The sequence below is a fragment of the Anser cygnoides genome, chromosome 3, assembly GCF_040182565.1.
Source record: "Anser cygnoides isolate HZ-2024a breed goose chromosome 3, Taihu_goose_T2T_genome, whole genome shotgun sequence".
Taxonomy (NCBI): domain Eukaryota; kingdom Metazoa; phylum Chordata; class Aves; order Anseriformes; family Anatidae; genus Anser; species Anser cygnoides.
This window is the reverse complement of record NC_089875.1, coordinates 46866073-46886678: the sequence shown is the minus strand read 5'-3', so window position 1 is coordinate 46886678 and position 20606 is coordinate 46866073. Positions and strand designations below refer to the sequence as shown.

Here is a 20606-nt window from a genome sequence, read left to right as displayed (position 1 = left end):
TGACTCAGTGAAAACTTGCATCTAAATGCGCATGTGAACTTTGTGGCTTGAATTTTTCTCTGCAATAAATCAGTTTTATTTAAGTAATACACTTGTCTTCTACTTAGGCATTCAGTGGAAGGGACAGTGACAGGATGCCCTGGGACAGGCCTTTTTTAGTTGTCTGGAAAAAATATTATTGCTTACATATCCATTAAAGCAATAATTCCACATTAAGCATGTAAAAGCTCAATGATCTGTGTCCTTCTGTGTATTTACTGACCATATCTTTGCTGTGATGGCTCACTACTGACACTGCACCTTTTGCACTGAGGATAGGTGAGTATGAGTGGAGCATCCAATGCTGAGGTCGGCACCATTACTGGAAAACATCCAGCCTTTCTGGACCTGCTGCCGTTCACACGCTGCACTGACATTTTGCAGCTCCTAATATTTTGCTGCCCTGGGCAACCACCTATTATGCGGTTTTGTTGCAAAGCCATTCTACCATGGAAACACTTCCAGCCCACCAGCAACTGCAGTTTCATTAGGTCATTACAGAGATGTTAAAACACAGATTGCAGATGTATGCATTGCAACATGAAGCATGAAATAAGTACCGCTTTGCTTTGAGATTAGACTGCCATCGGTCTTGTTTATGCCAGTGGAGTCTGGCATAAGTTCCTTTGTATCATTTGAGAATTTGTGTATGCAACAACAGGTAGATCCGTATACCTGAACCCAAACTTTAATAATTGGTTATTTTCACGAAAAACAGCGGTAAGTGCTGCACAAGGCAACACAGTGCTGCCCAGAAGACCAGGGTGAGCATGCTGCATGAACTGCTGCCCTCGTGATGCCGGGAATAGGGAGTGATGTGCACGAGCTGTCACCGCATGGCTGGTGGGGACACAGCGGCATTGTTTCATCAGGCTGAAAGTCTTTGTCATGAGCCATAACGGAAGGATGACAAAGATTTGTCCCTCTGCTTTTTCATGCAGCGTGTGGCCCTTTAAAGCCATCCTTTGTGACCTCAGTGACTCAACATGAGGGACATCAGCAAAAGGGAAAGGAAATGCCAGAGCGTGACACAATTGTTTCCAGGCAAGCAGGTTCCTGGTGGAGAGCCAGGTGCTGATACCCGGACTCACACGTAAGTCGTGGAGCTGCTCGGGGTCAGGAGCTGTGCGCGGGGCCTGTGGCAAAAGCCGGCCTCTCCACATGCAAACTGAGATAGTCCGTGCATTTCTGTGAGCAGTGGTCTGGTGTTCCACTTGTGTGCAGGATATACAGTGCATCTGGAATAATTAATTTCTAAGCCTATTGTTGCTTTCTTGTGGATCAGAAGTTTGCTGCTTCTAAGGCCGGCTGACTGTATTCAATATCTCTTCCTGTTTAACTTTGTTATTCCGGCCTCCTGCCTTTTTTTAGGACCTGTCTTTTCATTTTTCCCTTGAACTAGAGAATTTGCCTAAAGTATGGATGAGTCATGGATACCGTATTTCCTCTTCTCTGCAGCACATTCACATTTTTGAGCAATTACAGCTGACAGTGATCAGCTATACTTCCAAAATATCCTTTTCAGGGAGGAAAAGGGAGGAATGGTGATGCTGAAATCGGCCTGAAAGGTAAACGACTAAAAGAGAGAGAGAGAAATAAGAGACAGAGAGTCTTAGAAGGGCAGCCAGACGTGGGCACTTACTGTGCAGCATTTTATGGCAGTGCTTCAACTGATAACGTTCCTGTAATCAGAGACACTCTGTCATACCTGTCAGCAGCCATCAGGCATACCACAGGCAGCTCTAAATACAAATATCAGAAGCAAAAAGGATAAGTAACCGGAAGGCCTATTCATTTTCCCTGCTCACAGCAAGACATATTCTGAAGGGTGGGAAGGTTAGTTTATAACAGAGGATGTAAAAGATGCTGCCAACTCTGCATTGTCCCATCAAAGCCATACAGCTTCAGCTCCGAATTGTGGCTCTTACCTCAAGGACTTTAGTAATAATAATTAATTATCATCATTGGATTCATTATAATTAATTACAATTAATTGTTAATTATGCCAATCCATATTTTTAAAGCCTTTCATTTTTCTTTCAGAGGTCAACTTTCCCATCTTGTCTTGTGTCCCAGGCTGTTTCCTTAAGTAGGTCTAGTGGTTTTGCTTCTCGTTTCTGTGGGGTTTTTTCTTTTTCTTTCTTTATTTAAAAGGTGTAGCAAATATTCCCTTCATAAAGAAATCTGCTATTGAGGTTATTAAGGGCTAAAGTTTACAGGGCAACTATAACCACTTTCTTTTCACCCCTAAATTGTAAGGCTGTATGGGGTTGATAACAGAAGTCCTTTGAGTATCAGAGAGAAAATCAGGCTTGTCATAGGCAGTCATTGACAAGAGAGGCTAATTCCAACTGTCTCTTGCCACATATCAGAGTACCTTACATAAGAGCCCATCAAGCACTCATCTGTAATAGAGAGTATTTGTGTAACGATCACCGATGCCACACTACAGTCAGCTAGAGCCCTAGAAACGGTCATCCTGACATTCAGTCATGACTGGAAGAAGATCATGTTGCAGTCCCACTACACACAGCAAGTTCTTCCAGCAAATCTTTTGTAACTTTAGCACAAGGTGGGCTCCATAGCTGCTGTTTTGAAGAAGCATGTGTGGGAAGGAGTCTGCTCTAAGCATCTACCTCTGGAAGAGTTCTCGGCACAGCTGAAGAGTGCAGCTAGGAAGCTGAAATCTGCATAACTGTCCTGCTTCCTGGTTATTGCTTCATTCCTGATGTACTGCATCATCTTTCCTGACAGTAAACAGTGCTGTCAGTTTTTCTGTCTACTTCCAGGGAGTGTATAGGACAGACAGGACAGGAGAGTGCCAGCGCTCAGGTGCTGTATTTTGGGAGGCTGGTCCTCTGGAAGTCTGCTTGGTGAGGGACTCTCTGGGAAGGACAGGACAGTAGCTGAGGGTGAGGTACTCATTAGCCATAAAAAGTCCCTCTATTTATGTGCTTACTCGTCTGAAGGTCTACTGATAAATCTCAGAATATTGGATGGGAAACTGACTATTTATTGTGTGTTTTTCTTGATATAGCTAGAGCCTTACTTCCCAAATCTGTGTTGGATGAAACATTTCACTCCAGTTAGTGACCTGTCCTTCACTTCCTCAAGGACTGTCTTCACCCTCTTACAGCTGAGGGGAAAGCACAACCCCTTCTTCTCTCCACATCTCTTTAAGACATTCCCATGATGAGAGGCACTAATGTAATTGTAGGTGGTTGGCCTTCCAGCCCTCCATTTATGTGTAAGGGGCAAGCTAGTTTACTATGACTTTTAATATGATTTATAGGATTTAAGGTTAATATGATTTATAAGATTTGATTTATATGATATGATTTAATATGATTTAATAGATTAATATGATCAAAATGGGTAGAGTTACCCAAACAGTGTTCAAATGGGGTTTTGCTATGTGTGTGAACACAAGTGGTCCCCAAAGACACCCAAAGAAGTCGTTTGTGCTTTACCAACAACAGATGGTAGGCTATTTGAAGGAAGGTCGAAGGATCTCAATGAAGAGATGAGACTGATGCTTCCGAACTACTGGTCTAGAAAGACCCCAGTAAAGATATGTTTATTTACACTTCACAGAGGTCTGAGAATACCATTTATTAGAAGACTGAGATACCAGTTATTGATAATTAATCCTTTCTTCAACATTTTTTACAACCATTTCCTTTAGTGACAGTAACCATTATAGGCAGCATGCACAGAAGAGGTCCCCACCTTTGTTTAAAACATCACAAACTTTAATGCCTTTTTAGAGACAGCACCATGGTCCATTTATGCTAGCTGAAGATCTGTCACTTCAACTTAAATTATTTGAAACTGCATTTAGAGAAAAAGCTATATCTGTTTGAAGTAGTTTAGCATTTATAAACGTAAGAGCTGGAAAGGATATCAGAATTGCTTGTTAAACCTCACCTAGGGGAAACAGGGATAATTCTGATGACCCTGCCCACAGGAACAGCTGCTGATAAATAGGGGATCAGCAGATAGTGAGGGTTAAGGTTAGTAAAAGGCAAAGCATGGAGCTCTGACCAGAGAGTCCCTGAAAAGAGACTGGCTGGAGGGATGAGTAGGCTGCAAAAAGAGTTCTCTTTTTCAGGTGAGTTCCTCATGAGGGAGTCTTGGGGAGGGGATGAACCTAAGGCTAGTGTTAGGATTAGGGCTGGGTGAGAGACAAAGCCTAGAGCTCCATCTGGCATAGAGCTGCAAAGGGTCTGCCAAAAGATGGTGTAAGTTGCAAAAACAGTTCTCCAAGGGGATCTTGTTCAGGGGAGGCATGACTGGGGGAATAGGGCTTTGGCTTAGTTATGGTCAATACTTGTGGTAAGGGTTAGGACAGGAGACAGGTAAAGCCTTAAACCCCATCTGGCATGGGGCTGCTGTGCAGTAGCCCAAAGGATGGTGAAGGATGAAAAGAGATTTCTCCACAGAGCTTGTTTACACTTGTGTCATAGCATAAGGATCAGCTGAGGCCAAGGCCAGGGCCTAGGGTTAGTGAGGAACAAAGTCTACAGCTGCATCAGGTGTGAGGCTGCAGACAGCTGCCACAGCATGGTATAGACTACAAAACCTTCTCCCCTAAAAGTTTTTTATTGTGTACTCTGGATAAGTTTCTTGGCATAGGGCTTCTGTGGCCTAGGCAAATATCATGGGAGAACACAGAGAGAAAGCCTAGAGTGGCAGGGGTGTGAGATTGCAAAGGGGCTGCCTAAGGCTGGTGTAGGCTGCAGTAGTTCTCCCTGGAGATTTTTCTGTGATTCTTGGGTAGGAGTCCTGAGCTAAGGCTTATTCATACTCAGTTTAGGAGAAATCTTAAGGTTAGTGCACCAGTAGTGATGGTGGTACAGGCATTTAAAATCAGCTCAATGCTTCTGACTTTGAAGAGCCAGATGTCTGGGTGCTTCTCTGGGCATGGAGTAGCCAACTCCAACTCTCTGCCCAGGCACTGTATTCTGATAGCTCTTCTTCATATGAAAGTATGAGGGGTCTGACCACTGAAACTCACTGCCATAAAATCTATTCTAGAGTCAGCAAAAATGAAAGCACAAGTATACTGTGATACCCGGCTGCCATTTTTTCAACCACCTCTTCCCATTACTCTTGTTGAAGGCGGCTTTTGGAAATACAATAGCAGCCAGTGTTTTCTCTACACTACTTTTGCTTCTTGACAATGCTGTTGATGTAATGTTAGGAATTTTGAAGAAGATAAATTGAAAGTAGACAAGAGCAATCAGTATTTTAAACTAAGTTAATCCAAGAGGACCTACTAGAGCCAATTATTGTTGTCATGCCAGAGTAAGTTAATATAAATCACTGGGGTTACAGATAGGGCAAGCAGTATGAGAGAAGAAAGTTGCCTAGGACTCTCCTGTTCACAAAGTCTTTGTCATCTTTTTGGACCATGTGTCTGTTGCCTTCGTTGTCTCACTTGCCTTAGTGCTGTGAAACCTATGAAGTGCTGGGATGTGAAAGAGAGGATTCTGCTAGTTTGAGATGTGGAGCTGGAGTAAAGGCTCATGCAATGCAGCAAGGTTCAAGGTAGGGATGCTCACATCCAGCATGTAGGAATGCCAAATTCCCAGGTATAATTATGGAGGTGTTTGGGGTTGACTTTTGGGTATCTGATTTTTCTGAATCTGCTGGTATCTTTTGGAGCATTGATTGTATTGAGGTGTTAACTTACAGCGTAGTCACTTCTTGCACCAGTGGTGCAGTGATATTCTTCAACTGTTGGCCAGATATATAATAGCATTCTCTATAAAGTAGTCTGAAGGGATAACCATTTGGCTCCTTTCACTAGGCCTAACATTTCCCACACTTAAATATGAGCCTGTCTCTGTGTATATGCAAACCTGAGAGAATTTCTGGTGGTAAAATACATTGAAGGTGAACTTGGGTACTAGTGAACAGTAGTTCACTGTTGAATTACAAGAACTAATTTTTTTGGAACAACTTATAAAATGTTAGATTTTGTTTGCAGTGTACTTTGAAATAACTTCAAAACCTTTCAATGGAAAAAAAAAAATCTGGTATTCACTTCAGGTTGTCTCTCAAGAAATGACCAGAGTCTACCTTAGAGCTTTGAGACCTGTTAAAAAAAACTTCATCAAAATCAGTGTATCTTGGTGAAATATTTTGGCTTTGACTTAATCAGTACTGTTATGGAATTGCTTTTAACTGAAAATGTCCGTATTAGTTTGGCACATCAGTAGAGACGTCTTTAAGATGCCCATTTACACTGTGTATTTGTTTTTACGAGTTTAGAGATTATGATGCTCAAACACTTTAACGCTCCAGATTCAAAGACTTTTTGAACTTCCTGCTCTGCACCGTTTCTATTCTTTCCTTTCAAGTGAAAAGTTAAAACTGTGTTTAACAAACGTACATCTGAAATTGGGAGATCTCCCTACAGGCTGCAGAGGTTGGCTTACGCAGGAAATGTTGTTTCCAGTAATTGAATATGGTGATATAATTTATAGCTGCTCAGCCACAAGTTTGAACAAATCAGACATAATGCTACTGATTAATTGGATTTCTTGTTTATCACAGTACCACAATCTTTAGGCAAAAGATGATAGCTCCCATTTTATTTAAAGCTTTCCAGAAGGCAAAAGGCTTCTGAGAATTGAATTCCTGGCTTCTCACATTGCTGCCAGTCAATGGGATGTCCTTCACACTGCAGAATTTGTAATGGCTTGCACAGCACCATATGCCCCACTGCTGAATCAGCCTGCATGCAGTGTATGCATGTGCATGCACATGAGCATTTGCACACACATCCATGACAACCTTTTGGTGATCTTCTCTTTTTGAAAGAAATAAAAAATATTTTTTTCAGTGTGAAGTGGGGAAGCAGCTCCTAGATTATTACAGTTGTTCTATTTGTAGGTGATTTGTGATTCATTTTTTTTTTTTACCCACAACATTTAAGGCCTTCAAAAAAATAATTGCCGTGCTTGTGTTGCTTGTTCTGAAACAAGTGTGGTTGGCTCCAGTGAAGCAGAACAATGCTATGATAATCTATTATTGTTACTTTCTACATTTTAAGGTACTAGCCTTGTGTTTAGCACTGAATGAAACACAAGAGATAGTGCACAGCCTATTGACTGTCTCTGAGCTCACTGCTCAAAGGCTGGGACAGAAGTAGGTTATTTGTTCAGTTCCTGCTGAGCATTGTAGCTCCATCCCAATGTCATAGGTACAGATGTTAAGGCCATTACTGGATTTGTCAAGCCCTTTGTCATATAGCTTATGGAGAAGGGAAATGACAACCTGGTCTGGGACCTAAGAAATTAAGCTGAGAAGTGAGAATTCTGGAATTTTTTCCTTTTATAAAGAAAGTGTGTGAGTGTCCTGGTACATGGTTTTGTAATCCCCAAATACAAAGCATTGTTAAAAAGCTAAACAGGAAAGCTTGATTTTCATGCAAAACCAAAGTAACACAAAGTCTGTGCAGATGCTGAGGGCTAGGTGGGCTGTCTTGCCATGAACGAGGAGGCTTCCCTGTAGCCTCTCAGTGACTTCTCATGCTGGTGGAGCAAGTGTGTGCGCAGTGCCAGGAGCGCACAGGTCTCACTATGAGACTTGGTAGCCTGCTCCTCCCCATGGTGTGGCTGTCATGGAGGATCCCAGGAGAGGTGAGGACTCTCTGGTTTGCTCGCAGGGAGCAACTGTTCTCAAGACTAAGCTACAGTGCCATAAATTAACCTGGTGATATCAGCCTGTTCTCTAAGCAGGGAGGGAAGAGATAAGGAAAAAAGATGGGTCTGTGGAAAGGTTTGTGTGAAGAAGGTGGAACTCAGTTCCATAATGGAAATAAACTAAGATGTTTACCATCCCCTATGACACTTCTCTTTGCTCCTTTCCTGTTCAGGCAGGGCTTTTTGAAGTCTGTGGGGAGTCTTGCCACTGCTTTCACAGGATTTTGGATCAGGACCATCCAACTGTCTGTGCTGCTGACATATATCTGGACCTTACCTGTTGCTTTCAAGAAATGCGGTGCTGTGGCCTAGGACTGGCTGCTCAGGAGCATCGGTTTCCCCTAAAGGCTTGGAAAGCACATAACGTGTTGTAGCTGCACAGCTGTGGTACAAATGATAATGCACGGTGAAGTGAATGGGTAAACCCAGCAGCCCAGCATTTATGTGCATGTGTTGGGTTTGAGTTTATTTCAGCACAGGGATCTGTGCAGAGGAAGTGGCAATGACACAGTCCTCTGGAAACTGGATCCCAGGCAGGAGCAGCCCATCCTGCTGAGCAAGGGCTGCTCTGATGTGTGAGCAGAGGCATGCCCCAGCCTTGCCCCATCGTGGTACAGGTCCCTTTTCAGCATGCAACAGCTTTAGTATGTGGCTGTGCTCTCTGTAGAGCAGACAATTGGGTGGTTTTGTACGGTATGGGGAGCAGGTTGAAGTTGCTAGCTTAGAGATCACAACTCTCCAGCAAAAAGAAACATTATAAGACCTTTATGATTATAAGTACATAGATGTATAAGTACAAACAGGCCTTTATGATTATAAGTACTGGGGAAGGGTTGGGGGGAAGAGTATTAGAATCATATTAATTCTTGTTCATGAGAAAAAAAATAAAAATAACAAGTGAGTTTTTGTTAATGGCTAAAAAAAGTGAGATCGATGGCTATCTAAATGTGGAATCGGACAGCACTTTAATACCCTCAAACTTATAAGTGAGCCTTTGTCTTTCCTTAAAGTCAACTAAGGTGCTGGGTGTGCCAGCTGGGTGTTGCTGACCTTCTGCTCCAGCCTGTCTGGTGTTGAAGTATGCTGCTACAGTTTCTGCAAATTGCTTGTTCTGGCTTTGCAACATTCCTAGTTTAGAATTTTTCATGCTGATGTTTCTGTGTGTCCTTTCTCAGATACTCTTTCTGGGGATTTTACTGGATTCTCCTGGGTTCAGGCCAGTCCAGCAGCCACTGAAGTAAAAAGACTATTTCTCTTTGGATGGACTCACAGTTCTGACAAAGCTCACAACTGGTGAAACCTGCTTTGACATCACAGAATAGTTGAGGTTGGAAGGGACCTATGGAGGTCCCCTGGCCCAACCCTACTCCTTAAGCAGGGCCACCCAGAACAGGCTGCCCAGGGCCATGTCCAGGCAGCTTTTGAAGATCTCCTAGGAGGAGACCCCACAGCAACCTCTCTGGGCAACCTGTGCCAGTGCTTAGTCACCCGCACAGTAAAGAAGTGTTCCTAGATGTTCAGAGGCAATGTCTTGTGTTCCAGTTTGTGCCTACTGCCTCTTGTCCTGGCACTGGGCACCACTGAAAACAGTCTGGCTCCATCCTACTTGCACCCTCCTTTCAGGTATTCAGACGCACTGATAAGATTTCCTCTGAGCTCCTCTTCCACAGGCTGAGCAGTCCTGGCGCTCTCAGCCTCTCCTCGTAGGAGAGATGCTCCAGTCCTGTGACCATCTTGGTAGTCCTGCTGTTAGACTCTTCCCAGTATGTCCATGTCTCTTGTACTGGGGGGCCTGAAAGTGGTCACTTCTTAGTGCTTCAGAGTGATGAATATGGAACTGTTGTTGGAGTACTGAGCTTATAGCGAGTTGAGCAGAACACACTTTTGTCTCGCTATGTAAGAAGTGAAAGAACAAACAGAAGCATTCTAAGGTTAATGCTGTGCTCTGAGGCATGCTAAGAGCAGCACTGGACTGGGAGGACAAGAGAAACCTTTGCCTCCAGAGAGGAGAGTCTCCTTTTCCCTGAAAAGGCTCTGCTTCTGAGGAAAACCACGTGTAGAATAGGGACTGAATTGCTTAAATGGTTATGAGATAGCTGCATGCATTTCTCAGTCTTCTTCAGTGCTCACTGAGGCTGTTTGTTTTGAAGAACTGTGAGGGTCACCTCTGACCTCCGGAGGGCTGTAAGCAGACTGAACACTGGTGTGTCATCCGGGATGGCACATACTTCAGAAGTGAAGGAAAATACTGTTACAGCCTCCACTCACTCTCACAGGAAGCTTAACATGCAACAGAAGCGTGTTGAATGTCCACTGAGGGATTTCTACAGAGGTGGTCACAGCTCCACTGGGAAGCATGATATGAGAGCAATGAATGTGCATTAGGCACGGCACTCAAGTAATGCAGGTGGGTAGCTGTGTTAAGGAGCAATATTTCCATCAACGCTCATACATCGCTGTGTACAGGGTGTATAGCCATTCAGGCTCCTCTTTAAGTAGCACATGGCTTGGCTTGTGAGCCAAAAGGTTGTGGCAGAAAGGGGAAAAAATTGCAGTTGTGTTTTGGTGTAATATCTACCTAGCGGTTTTAAGGTTTTTATCTATGTACTATCTGAGCACAGAGCTTCCAACCGTGGCCCTATGAATTATTGTCTCTCACAAGGTGTGGTTATGTTTTACAAGCAACCTTGTGCTGGCTGGCTGAAATATGAGCCCACAGCATTTAGACCAATAATACTGTACAAGTTGTAGTGTTTTCCTTAGACTCCTGGGTATCGGTTAGCTGCAAAGCTGCCAAAGGACATTCCACAGTCAAAGGAAATTGAGTGTAGGTGGGCAGCCCAGAGCCCAAGTGCATACTTTATAAGCTCTCAGTTGTTATACTTACGGGGTGAGTCACACAATAATCATCCTATTATCAAAATCACTGTTGGGTGTGTTGTTTTTTTTAACTCAAATTTCATGTAAGAGTTGCCAATATTTTCCAGAGGCTTAAATTTTGAAACTGGGAGAAAATGAAGCAAAGCAATCTAGCTGACACATCTATGTGTGCAAATACTTCTTTAGTTGTACAGTTTTTTTATTTTTAAGTGCCAAAAATATTTAAAAATAACTTCATATAATTAAAATAACTGAGGCTGAGGGACTCTGGCAGAAAAAAAGGATTTGGACATCCCTGTTGTCTGGTGGCAAATAGTCATTAAACAGCATTACACTGGTCTTCAGTGCTGGAGAACAAATGGCTTTCTAATGGGACAACATCACCAGCTGGGTGAGAAGGCAGTCACCTGCAGGAGGCATACATAAAATACTTATTGAACATATGCAAAATATTTTGCCCCCAGGGTTTGACCCAATCTGGTGTAAAATATATATATAAATAAAAAATATATATGTAAATATATGTAAATTTATAGATAATATAAAATGTTATATATATATACACACACATTGTTGTTATTCCTCAGTCAAACTCTCAAAGCAGAGAGCCTTTTCCAAAAGATCTCCTAGGGTAGGGCGCTATTTATGATGAATTCCTGATGCATTTTTGCCAAGTGCCTGGCCTGTGACAGCTGCCTCTGCTCTGTGCTGCCCTAGGCACCAATGTGTTTCTGTGGGGTTTGCTGATGCCACAAATGGGCCTGGAAAAAGCTCCTCAGAGACTTGGAAGGAGCTGTGTGGGCCTTGCACGTCCCCTTCTGCCTGAAACTTGTGCTGGTCCTTTTCCAGTGCCTGCTCTCCATGTTGTGCACAAGGAGGTCCCATCCCCTACAGTGAACAATCCCATGGCAAGGTTTCTGCCAAGGGATCCTCAGGTTTTCTATTTCCCCTGGGTTCATCTCCTGTGGTACTTCAGGTAGGGAAAGGGAGGAGGAATGCCTTGGTCGGGGATGTCTTCCAGCTCCTTCCCTCTCCTGTGACAGAAGAATTTTAACTTGGCCACTTAACTGAGGCCTTACCCAGCCCATTGCAGGCATGAGTCATGGGCCAGCACCAGCTGTCACTGCCTCCTCCGTCTGGGAGGAAATGGCTTGTAGTAAGAGAAGCAGAAACAGGAGGATAAAAGGCGTATCATCAATGACAGTCCTCTTGTTTCATTTGGTTACTTGTTGGATTAACCTGTTCTAAAAGCCATTAATATTCTGACAGCGTAAATGGGGAGAAACCTGTTTCATTTAAATGATGTTAGGACTTCATTCTCTACTGTGAAGCCATTCTTCCTGTTCTCTGCTTTGTCCTTCAAAAATATCCTGAAAAATCAAACCTCTTTACTCACATTGCATGGTCTCCATGTAGTCCTGCTGCTTTTTTTTCCTAAAGTACATGCCAGGGGAACAAAAAGGCTGTATAAATGCTATGTAACCCAAAGACAAATGAGAAAATAGGTGCCCTCCCCACCCACGCATCCAGCTCCGTGTGTAGAAGCCCTGACCCAGAGGTGTCAGGCAGTGACTTGGTAACTTCGCTGCTGGAGCCAAGGGTCTTGCAGCACCTGCAACACTAATGCTGAGGAATGGTGAGCTGAAAGCTTTTTTCTTCTTCTGAAGATAAAAACCATTTCCAATAAGAGTAAGGTGGTACTTCTTAAGAAAGAAGTGATTTCTGTCTTTTTGTTGTGCACATAGGCAGCACAGCAGGCCTTGGCTATGCATCAGGGTCCCTTAAGGGCTACCAATATTGGCTCAGCAACATCAAATCCATACCTGTGTGCCTTCTAAGCCTGTCCCCGCTTCGTTTTCTTCTAGTGTTCAGGGGGCTTATCAGCAGCCAGGAACTATTTTTGGAATAAAATGCCCTTCGCTTTTTGTAGCTCAGCCTCCCTTCTTCCTGTGGAAGCTGAAGTGTGCCAGGTGCTGCACAGCACAGGTGTCCTTTGGATGCTGCCTTTGGCATTGAGGGTCTTCCAGCCCCATGCGGTCACAGAGCATTTCCTGACATTGTGAACAGGAACAGCTATTTGTTTCATCATCTTCCACCTAAACCACCTTTTCCCACTGCTACTGCAAATTATGTTGTTCTTCCAGAGGCTTCATTTCAGTGGTTCAGTGACCCGTGTATAAACTATCCTTTGTACCAAAATGCTTAAATGACTGCTTTGTGATCTGAAATAAGCAGTGACACAAAAATGCTAAACATTATCGGTTGTTGTTATTATTTCCTTCCTGTGGATCAGGAATGAATGAAACAGTTGTGATAAACAGGACCATGTTGCTCATGCCTTTTACTGCTAACTAATCTGAATCTCAGATGGGCATTTTTTCCCTTGCAGGAAAGATTGCTACCTGTCTGGCCAATTTGTGGCTTAAGTATTGCATTGTGTTTGTTACCTGTCCCCGTGGATTAAATCTGATGTGCTGTTTGCCAGCCCTCCACACCCAGCACTGTGCCTTGTTTTACATGCTGTATCCAAGCAGTGCTTTAAGTCATTACGTTTAGGGTTTGCCTGCCTCGCAGAGCCTAGCAAAGATGAATCAGCCTCTCCATACTACTGAAACTAATAAAAGCCTTTTCATTAACACGAATGGAAATTCAGTATTCTTCTGGTATGCTGCTGCAGATCCTGGATTCCTGCTGATTTTCAGGAGGACCAAATGGCAAAAAGCCTCCCCAGAGTCAGGCGAAAGCAGGCACCTAACTTCTGTTGAAATGCACTGGAGTGAGACACATAATAGCTTTTGAAGGTCCTGTCCTTAGACTTGCTTCATTTCAGGGATTTGATGTGAAAGGTGCTATAGATGTGCAGCTCAGTACTATAAAAGTAGGAAGATAAATGTAATTGTTGTACATAGCCAGCTCAGCAGCTTCTGTTGTCCAATACCGTGTATCCAAGAGTGACCAAAACAACTCACCTCAAAGAAAGGTGCAAAAAAACCCACTGAACCAAGTTTAGGTTGTTAATGAATAATTGCTGCCAGCAATACCTTCTTCCTATATTTAATAGCTGACTAGTGCACTGAAACTTGTAGATGTACGCATCTTCTAAAACTCCCCTGCTGATTTGGAGGATGAATGTTTCTGGTCCTGGATGTTTTCTCCATAAGTGACTAATCTTTTCTCCCTGAGATGTTTATGTGGCCATGAAGTTGTGCCACTGAAACATATCCTGTTTTAAAAAAAAAAAAATCTGCTCGTGCAAAGCACAGATGTATCCCCCTGATCATGAAGTGATCTGTGCTGGCAGAGCCCAGCAAGCCAAGTGAGGGCTGTGGGATGGGGAGTGGAGAAGTTCTTAGAGAACCGTGCTCCAGTTTCAGTCTTCCATGAAGTGACTCCTAAAAGCAGTGAACAGAGATGATTATTTTAAGAATTTCAAAAGACCCTTTATCTGTGTCCCTTTGAATAAATGTGATGTAGTTGTGTGTTGTTCCCCCCCCTTCCCACTTCCTGTAGTAATAATTGTGGGCTCCTTCTGCAGTTCTTGCTGAGCATGTTCACCCTCCTCCAGATGAAGCTTACCTTTTAGTTCAGCTTGCACTAGAGATTATGCAGTGTAGCTAAACCCCAGTTTTTGCCTGTTTTTGTGGCACACTGATTATTAGGCAAGGTGAATGATGTTGTCTCTATGTGTAGAAGAATGTGGTGTCAGTGCTGTCTCATTTACAGTTTGTATCTCATTACAGAGGTCCAAGTTTCCCCTTGTTGCTTATTAGCTTTTCTGGTAGTATTGTCTCCTCATCTTTCAAGATACAAGAGTCACCTCTGCAGAGCAAAGGCTCTCAGAAGGTGGATTGTTTTGCTGAAGAAAAGGCACACACAAAGTTTTGCACTTAATGAACAGGCTCTGAAAAGCTGCATTTAAATCAGCACTTGGAGGCTGAAGGGGTAGGGAAAAAGATAAAAAATATTTTCATCAGTGGCAAAAGAAGTTATATAAGGACAGCAGGATGCAATGCTGTAAACACAGAGCTAAAATGCTTAGATTTTCTTGTAGCTCAGTTCCAGATTGTGACACACTAGGACACCTTTTGGAGAGGTCTTATTTTGTTGTTGAATGCAGGTGTGACACAGCTGAGATGAGGTATGGCTGTTTCCACCTCACATGGCAGACACGTGGGGCTGTGTCTAGTGGGAGAGACACTTGTCGTAGGGTAATGGGGTGAGGGAGGCCCTTACACTCACGTACCAAGCAACTGATGGCTAGGATTAGGACTTGTTATTTCTCCTTCTCACTGTGATATCTGTAGTCTCCCTGTCAGTAGCCTCATAACATTCCCCTGCTAAAAAATATTGGTGGTTCTTTCCCATGCCATCCCTGCCTGCACACAGCTCTTCAATGTCCCCAAAGTCCCATTTCTAGAAGCTGCACTGCCCAGCATCAAGTTGTTTTCCATCAGACATGAGGAAGCTATTTTATATATCAAAGTTTCCCAATTTTCTTCTGCATTGAGACAGTCTTGGCCAACTCTTCTTGTATTCTCCAGTACTTGCTCTCTTTCAGGCAGCTTCCTACAGCCTCCCATAGCTCAGATATGCTAGAGCAACCCTGAACTAGCAAATGGCAGCACCTGCATAGCCAGCATCCACACAAAGGCAGAGTCCTTTAATATAACGGCCACAAGAGTAAGTAGATGGACAAGTGTTTTCACCAATTTGGAATGATGCTACTTAGATATCCACGAACATCTTGAAGAGCATCCTCATCACATCTTTGCTCATCTGTTGTGCATTGCTTAGTGATGAGGAACTAGGGCAAGTTGTCATTGCCAAGAGTGGTGCTTCATTCATGTTGCAAAACAACTGCCGTGGAGATGAGTAAGGAAATCTGTTCAAAATGCCTTTTCTATTGGCTGTGGAGAAAGGGAAGAGGCAAAGAAGAAACCTGTGCAAACAATGATATATTTTAACATGCTGGTAATTAAAGTAGAGAGAAGACAAATTAAAATGACTACTGTAATGTACATATGATAAATATTTTTTTAAGTTCTAAATAATTTTTCAAGGTTAAATGAATATATTTTTTCCCTTCTTTTTTTCTTTATAAAGGCTTTTGTCTCTTGCATTTAAATCTTCTCCCAATGTTGTACAAAGCCAGTGTAATTCCTGCATTTAGGAAGAAGGTTCATTGGACCCAACATTTAGGGTGAAGTGTTCATTCTTCTCACTGGACTTACATCTATGTTTCTTGGTCCACTGAAGCAGATGCACTGCAAATAGAGAACATGCTCCCATTTCTCCTTTTGTTTCTAACCAAATGGGCTGGAGCTGAGAGCTGTGTAAAGTGGCAGTGGACTTTGAATTCCCAGTGCCCTTGTCAAGGTGGATTTATATTAGAATAACAGCCAAGCTGTGCATCTCTGGTCTCCCACTGTAAGTCCTGTTGAGATAAAGAAAAGGGGCCACTTCAGCGATTAAAATTGGAAGACATCTCAAAAATAAGTAACATCCCCATGGCTCCCAGCCCCAGAGGCTCCATATGGACTCTCCCAGCTGGGCATTTGTGGCGTTTTGGCTCTAATTCAAGAGGCACAACTGCTACTCACATGTGTGTGCCTAGGTTTCCATTCCTGCCCCATCCCCCCGTGCCCACAAGCCATCCCAGTATCCATATCCATGCAGTTTTAACACTGGCTCGCTGCAGATGAAAGATGGCCACCAGCACCAGCAGCTCAATATAATTCCCTAATAAAACATCCACTGGTATTGGCAAGAAAGCCCCTAAGGAATGAATATATCTTCTGGAAAGACAATTAAAAGAGATGGTTGGGGTAATTGTGCTTGATTGAAAGGAGGCATACTTTTTCTAGCAGAAAAATAAGCACTTAAAAATGTTCGGCCAGCCGAGGACAATTATCCAGCCGGTGATGCACAAGCACAGAGGGCAGCTAATCCATTTTAAATTGCTCTCCCAGTCAGGAGAGTGACTGGGAAATGGAACTAGGCTGGCTTATGGTCTGGGTGCAGGCGGGAAGGTTTCTGTGATACCTGGACCGGGTTTGCCATGCACAGCTGCTCTCTTCCTCACTGTGACTTCCCACCACATGCACTCAGTAGCAAGGTGTTTCTCCTGCCTTACAAACTCTACAGCAGTAGCCTGGGCCTGGGAGTGAAGAAGGGAATTATTCACTCCATCCCTAGGTGCTGCCCGTAACAGGCAAGGTGCTTTTGAGGTCTATAGCTGACCATGTTGCCTTGTTAGGGGAGCCCTTACCTACCAACTGCTGCCTGGCAGCACTGGCCTCACCAGGAGAAGCTGGTCCTCCTGTCACAGAAAGTGCACAGGCGTGACTGAAGTGCACGTGGAATGCAGCAGCAGAAGAAAACAAAGCCATTTCTCTGGCCTTTTCCCCTACTGATAGATTTTGCAACTCAGTATTTAAAATATATTTTTTTTCTTCCCTTTGGTGCACTGGGATGATGAAACGAGAGTAAGCTGGTATGTGAGTGACACAAAAAGGGCAGTTTTCTAAATATATTTGGAAGTCTTCAGAACCAGCCCATGCTGGGATTTGCCAGCATCACAACCCAAAACACCAATTTAGATTTCCTTTAACTTATGCAAGTAAAACGCTTCAAACTTGCTTATATGTTACAAAAGAGGGAAGGGAAGAGGAGCTGGAGCACTGGCACGCTTCCCACCACCCCCTTTCCCTGTAGCTGTGAAGATATGAATTCAGATGCTCATTTGTACCAGCACAATAAAGAGAGAAGCTTCCCGGTTTTGTCTGGTTTAAGGAGAATTACAAACCACCCAAGCACAGCGATAGGGTAACAAATGCAAGCATTACCTCATCGCCACACAGCGTTATTGGCTGGAGATAGCTGGAGGTGGGGTGTTATTGCCTACCCGCTTGGTGAGTGCCGGATTTTCTCATTATCTCTCTCTCTCTCTTTCAAACCAGCTGACCCTTTTAATGGATGTCATCTACAGGGACAGCCTTCCTTTGTGGAAGCGTCGTATACAACCGGGGAGGAACAGCACAAATGTGATCATAAAGAGATTAAATGGGATCAATAGAAACTATTTAAAAATGAGTAACTCTTTAAATGTAATAAACAATTTTGTATTCGATACGGCGATTTTAACCATCCTTTTAAAACTGCCATTAAATCCCACAGAACAGCTCTAAAAATGATATCATTAGAATCCATAAGGCTTCTTGATTTTTATTTTGCTAAGTCTCTGTGTGCTTCCTAAGGCCAAATCATGTAATTTTTTTTCAGGACCACCCTCTGTCGCTGGCTTTCAGAAAAGTCATCACTGATTGCAAAGAGCATGAAAAGCATGGTGATGACAATATCGCTTACCTCTTGTGAGGATCTGGCTTCTCACAGCTGCTGAGAACGTATTGCCCTGTTGGGAGACACCAGGGAATTACAATTTCAATGCTAAGGTAAATCCCACAATACTTTCTGGGGTAGAAGGCAACAGCAGTGTAAGTCACCTGCTCCTGTGATGTCTGGACAGAAGTGGCAGAATTGAGACCGGAGGTGTTGTGTGAATCCAAGCGACGCTTTTGCCCCTGGCCTTGTTTTTTTTCTCTTAGATCCCATTCCTGTGAAATACCCTTTGGCATAAAAATAATTCGATGTAAATTAAGAAAGGATCTCAAGGTTTATCTCTTGGTGAATAACATGGCCAGGTGCAGACCCGTTTCCAAGACCCTCTTCAGCATCTGTGCCATACAAAGCTGTATGCCATGTGTTCTGCGAATGGCCTTTAATCCTTATTTCCTTTATGGCAGATATTAATAGGGGACTGAATTCTCTCCTCCTTTGTCTCTCTGATGTTGTTTTCTTTGTTTCCTTTTAGGAGCAGCACAAGGGGATAGAGAGCAGACAAACTGCATTATCCTGGTAATTAACTATCTCAGCAATATAGTGGAACCATGTCAGTGGTAATGCTGTGTAACAATTTGCATACATTAGTTTTCATGTCCCAAGAAAGCAATTTCTGTAGCATTTAAGAGGAAAATAATGTGGGGGGGGGAAGGAGGGGGGAGGGCTGGACTGAGGTAAATTATTTTTTTAATTCATAATAGGATTCAAATAAAGAGAATGAATCCAGTCCTGAAAGTGCTTGGAGCATTGTTAACGTAGCTGCAATTATTCCTGAAGCAGTTAGCTGTCCGTGTTCATCCAGTTTGGAAAGATACCCAGCTCATTTAGGACCCATTGAGCTGTGGGTAAGGAATATCAGAGCTGCATGCACCATGCACGTGCAGCACTTGTGATGCTGCATGGGCACTGCCCCCTGCCTTGCTGCCTGGCTTGTGGGGTTCCATTCCTAAAATGCAAAGATCTCTGAGCAAAAGCAAGGTCCCCCAAAACCTGTCATCATACCAGATGATCATGTAGTGGCAGTATTTCCACTGGGGTGTCAGAGGCTTTGGCAGTGACCATTCATTCCTATTATTTTTCAGCCCTATTCTTCTTTGGTCAAAGGCACTCCTCAGTGATGCCAAGCTATGGATGCCTTCGAGCCCAATTTGGTTGAAGCAGACAGGGATGGTGCAATAGTCTGTGGTCTGGCAGTGGGGAAGGGGGGGACCCTGAGCTGGTTTCTGGTCAGTGGGAACCTGCAAGGTCAGTGTTAGTTTTACAGAACATCTCTCCAGCTTCATCTCCATGTGACCTGTCAGCATGTGGTCCTTAAATTCTCTTCCTGTTCTTTTTGATGATTTACTCTGTGACTTTGGGAAAATTACTTACTATCTGTGTGCCTGAATTTTCCCATCCATAACTTGGGTGTATTAATTAAACAACTTCCTCAGAGGGATGTTGTAAGGTTTAATGAATTCATGCTTGCAAAGTAATTTAAGATTTCAGATGAAAATTGCTAGAGAAGTGCAAAGCACATTATAATTAAAACAGAGAGGATACAAAATAGTAATAATCAAAAGTCTCTGAAGCTGTTGATCACAGTAAAGGGAGAATATTTATATTTGAAGCTGCTAATAAAAACATCAATCACTGTGTTACAAAGTAAAGTTTTTATAGCTAAACAGCATTAGTTAGTACTCTGCTATTTATTATTCCACTTACTATTTCCATCTCCATTGTCTTCACACAGAAGGAAAAATCTATTATTTTAAACTGATTTACTCTGGATTTATATCAAAAGGAGATAGCATTGTGCCCAAAATATGTCAGACGAGTGTAAAGCCCTGGCATGTTCATTCATATGTCTGTCTTTACTGCAGCAGAAGTCGATAAGATCGCACACCTGAGTGAGTGCAGAAGGGCTGTGAAATTGGGACCTTGGTATGCAGAAGCAAGGGAAGGAAAAATAGTCCTATCACCACAAACAGTGAAGTCCATGCAGAGTACCAAATCCTTAGAAATGATTGACACTCTGAATAGACAGAAATTGTGTAACTCATGCCAAAGACTTTTCAACTATCATAGGTTTCATTATGTAACATGGAAAACACAGGGATTTGTGTGGCCTTACGTGGCTCCATAAAATGAAAGATAGCTTTGCCCATGTCCTGTTGAAAGGTGAGGAGAGGAAAGCAACAGCTTGTGAGGTATTTTAGAGAAAGCTGTTGGAGAAGTAGCGGAGAGAAACCACAGGAGAATGTGCAAGAACAGATTTTCTCTTCTGTTCATCACAACACAATCCTTGCAAGTCTTAAACCATAATCCAAAAATCCAAAAACTTTTGGATCCTGGAAGCAAGCCCAAGACTGATTTAAGGTTTTATCCCAGTTGGTTCAATTGCATTTGTGTAAGCTATATAAACCACGGACCTCCCTGTGCACCCTACAAAGCCCATGTCTTCCACAACTAGAGAGGCAGCAGCTCTCTTGGTGGGGAGGGGACCTGCCAGGAGGTTGGTGCAGGCCTTCATCCTTGGGAGGAGGTGTAGGAGCTGAACTACCTTACTGACAGGGACAAGTCCTCAGACAATTGAAA

The 20606-nt window shown here is 43.2% G+C and overlaps 1 long non-coding RNA gene across 3 annotated transcripts in view; it reads left to right on the top strand.

Annotated features, from left to right (window-relative positions):
• The first annotated feature begins 990 nt into the window (after positions 1-990).
• LOC106049243 (uncharacterized) overlaps positions 991-20606 on the top strand; it is a 40327-nt gene continuing 20711 nt past the window's right edge. For all 3 annotated transcript variants that reach the window (XR_001214412.3, XR_001214411.3, XR_001214409.3), the window contains exons 1-3: positions 991-1132; positions 17913-18082; positions 18502-18545. This is a non-coding gene — a long non-coding RNA (uncharacterized lncRNA). The remainder of the gene's footprint in view (positions 1133-17912; positions 18083-18501; positions 18546-20606) is intronic.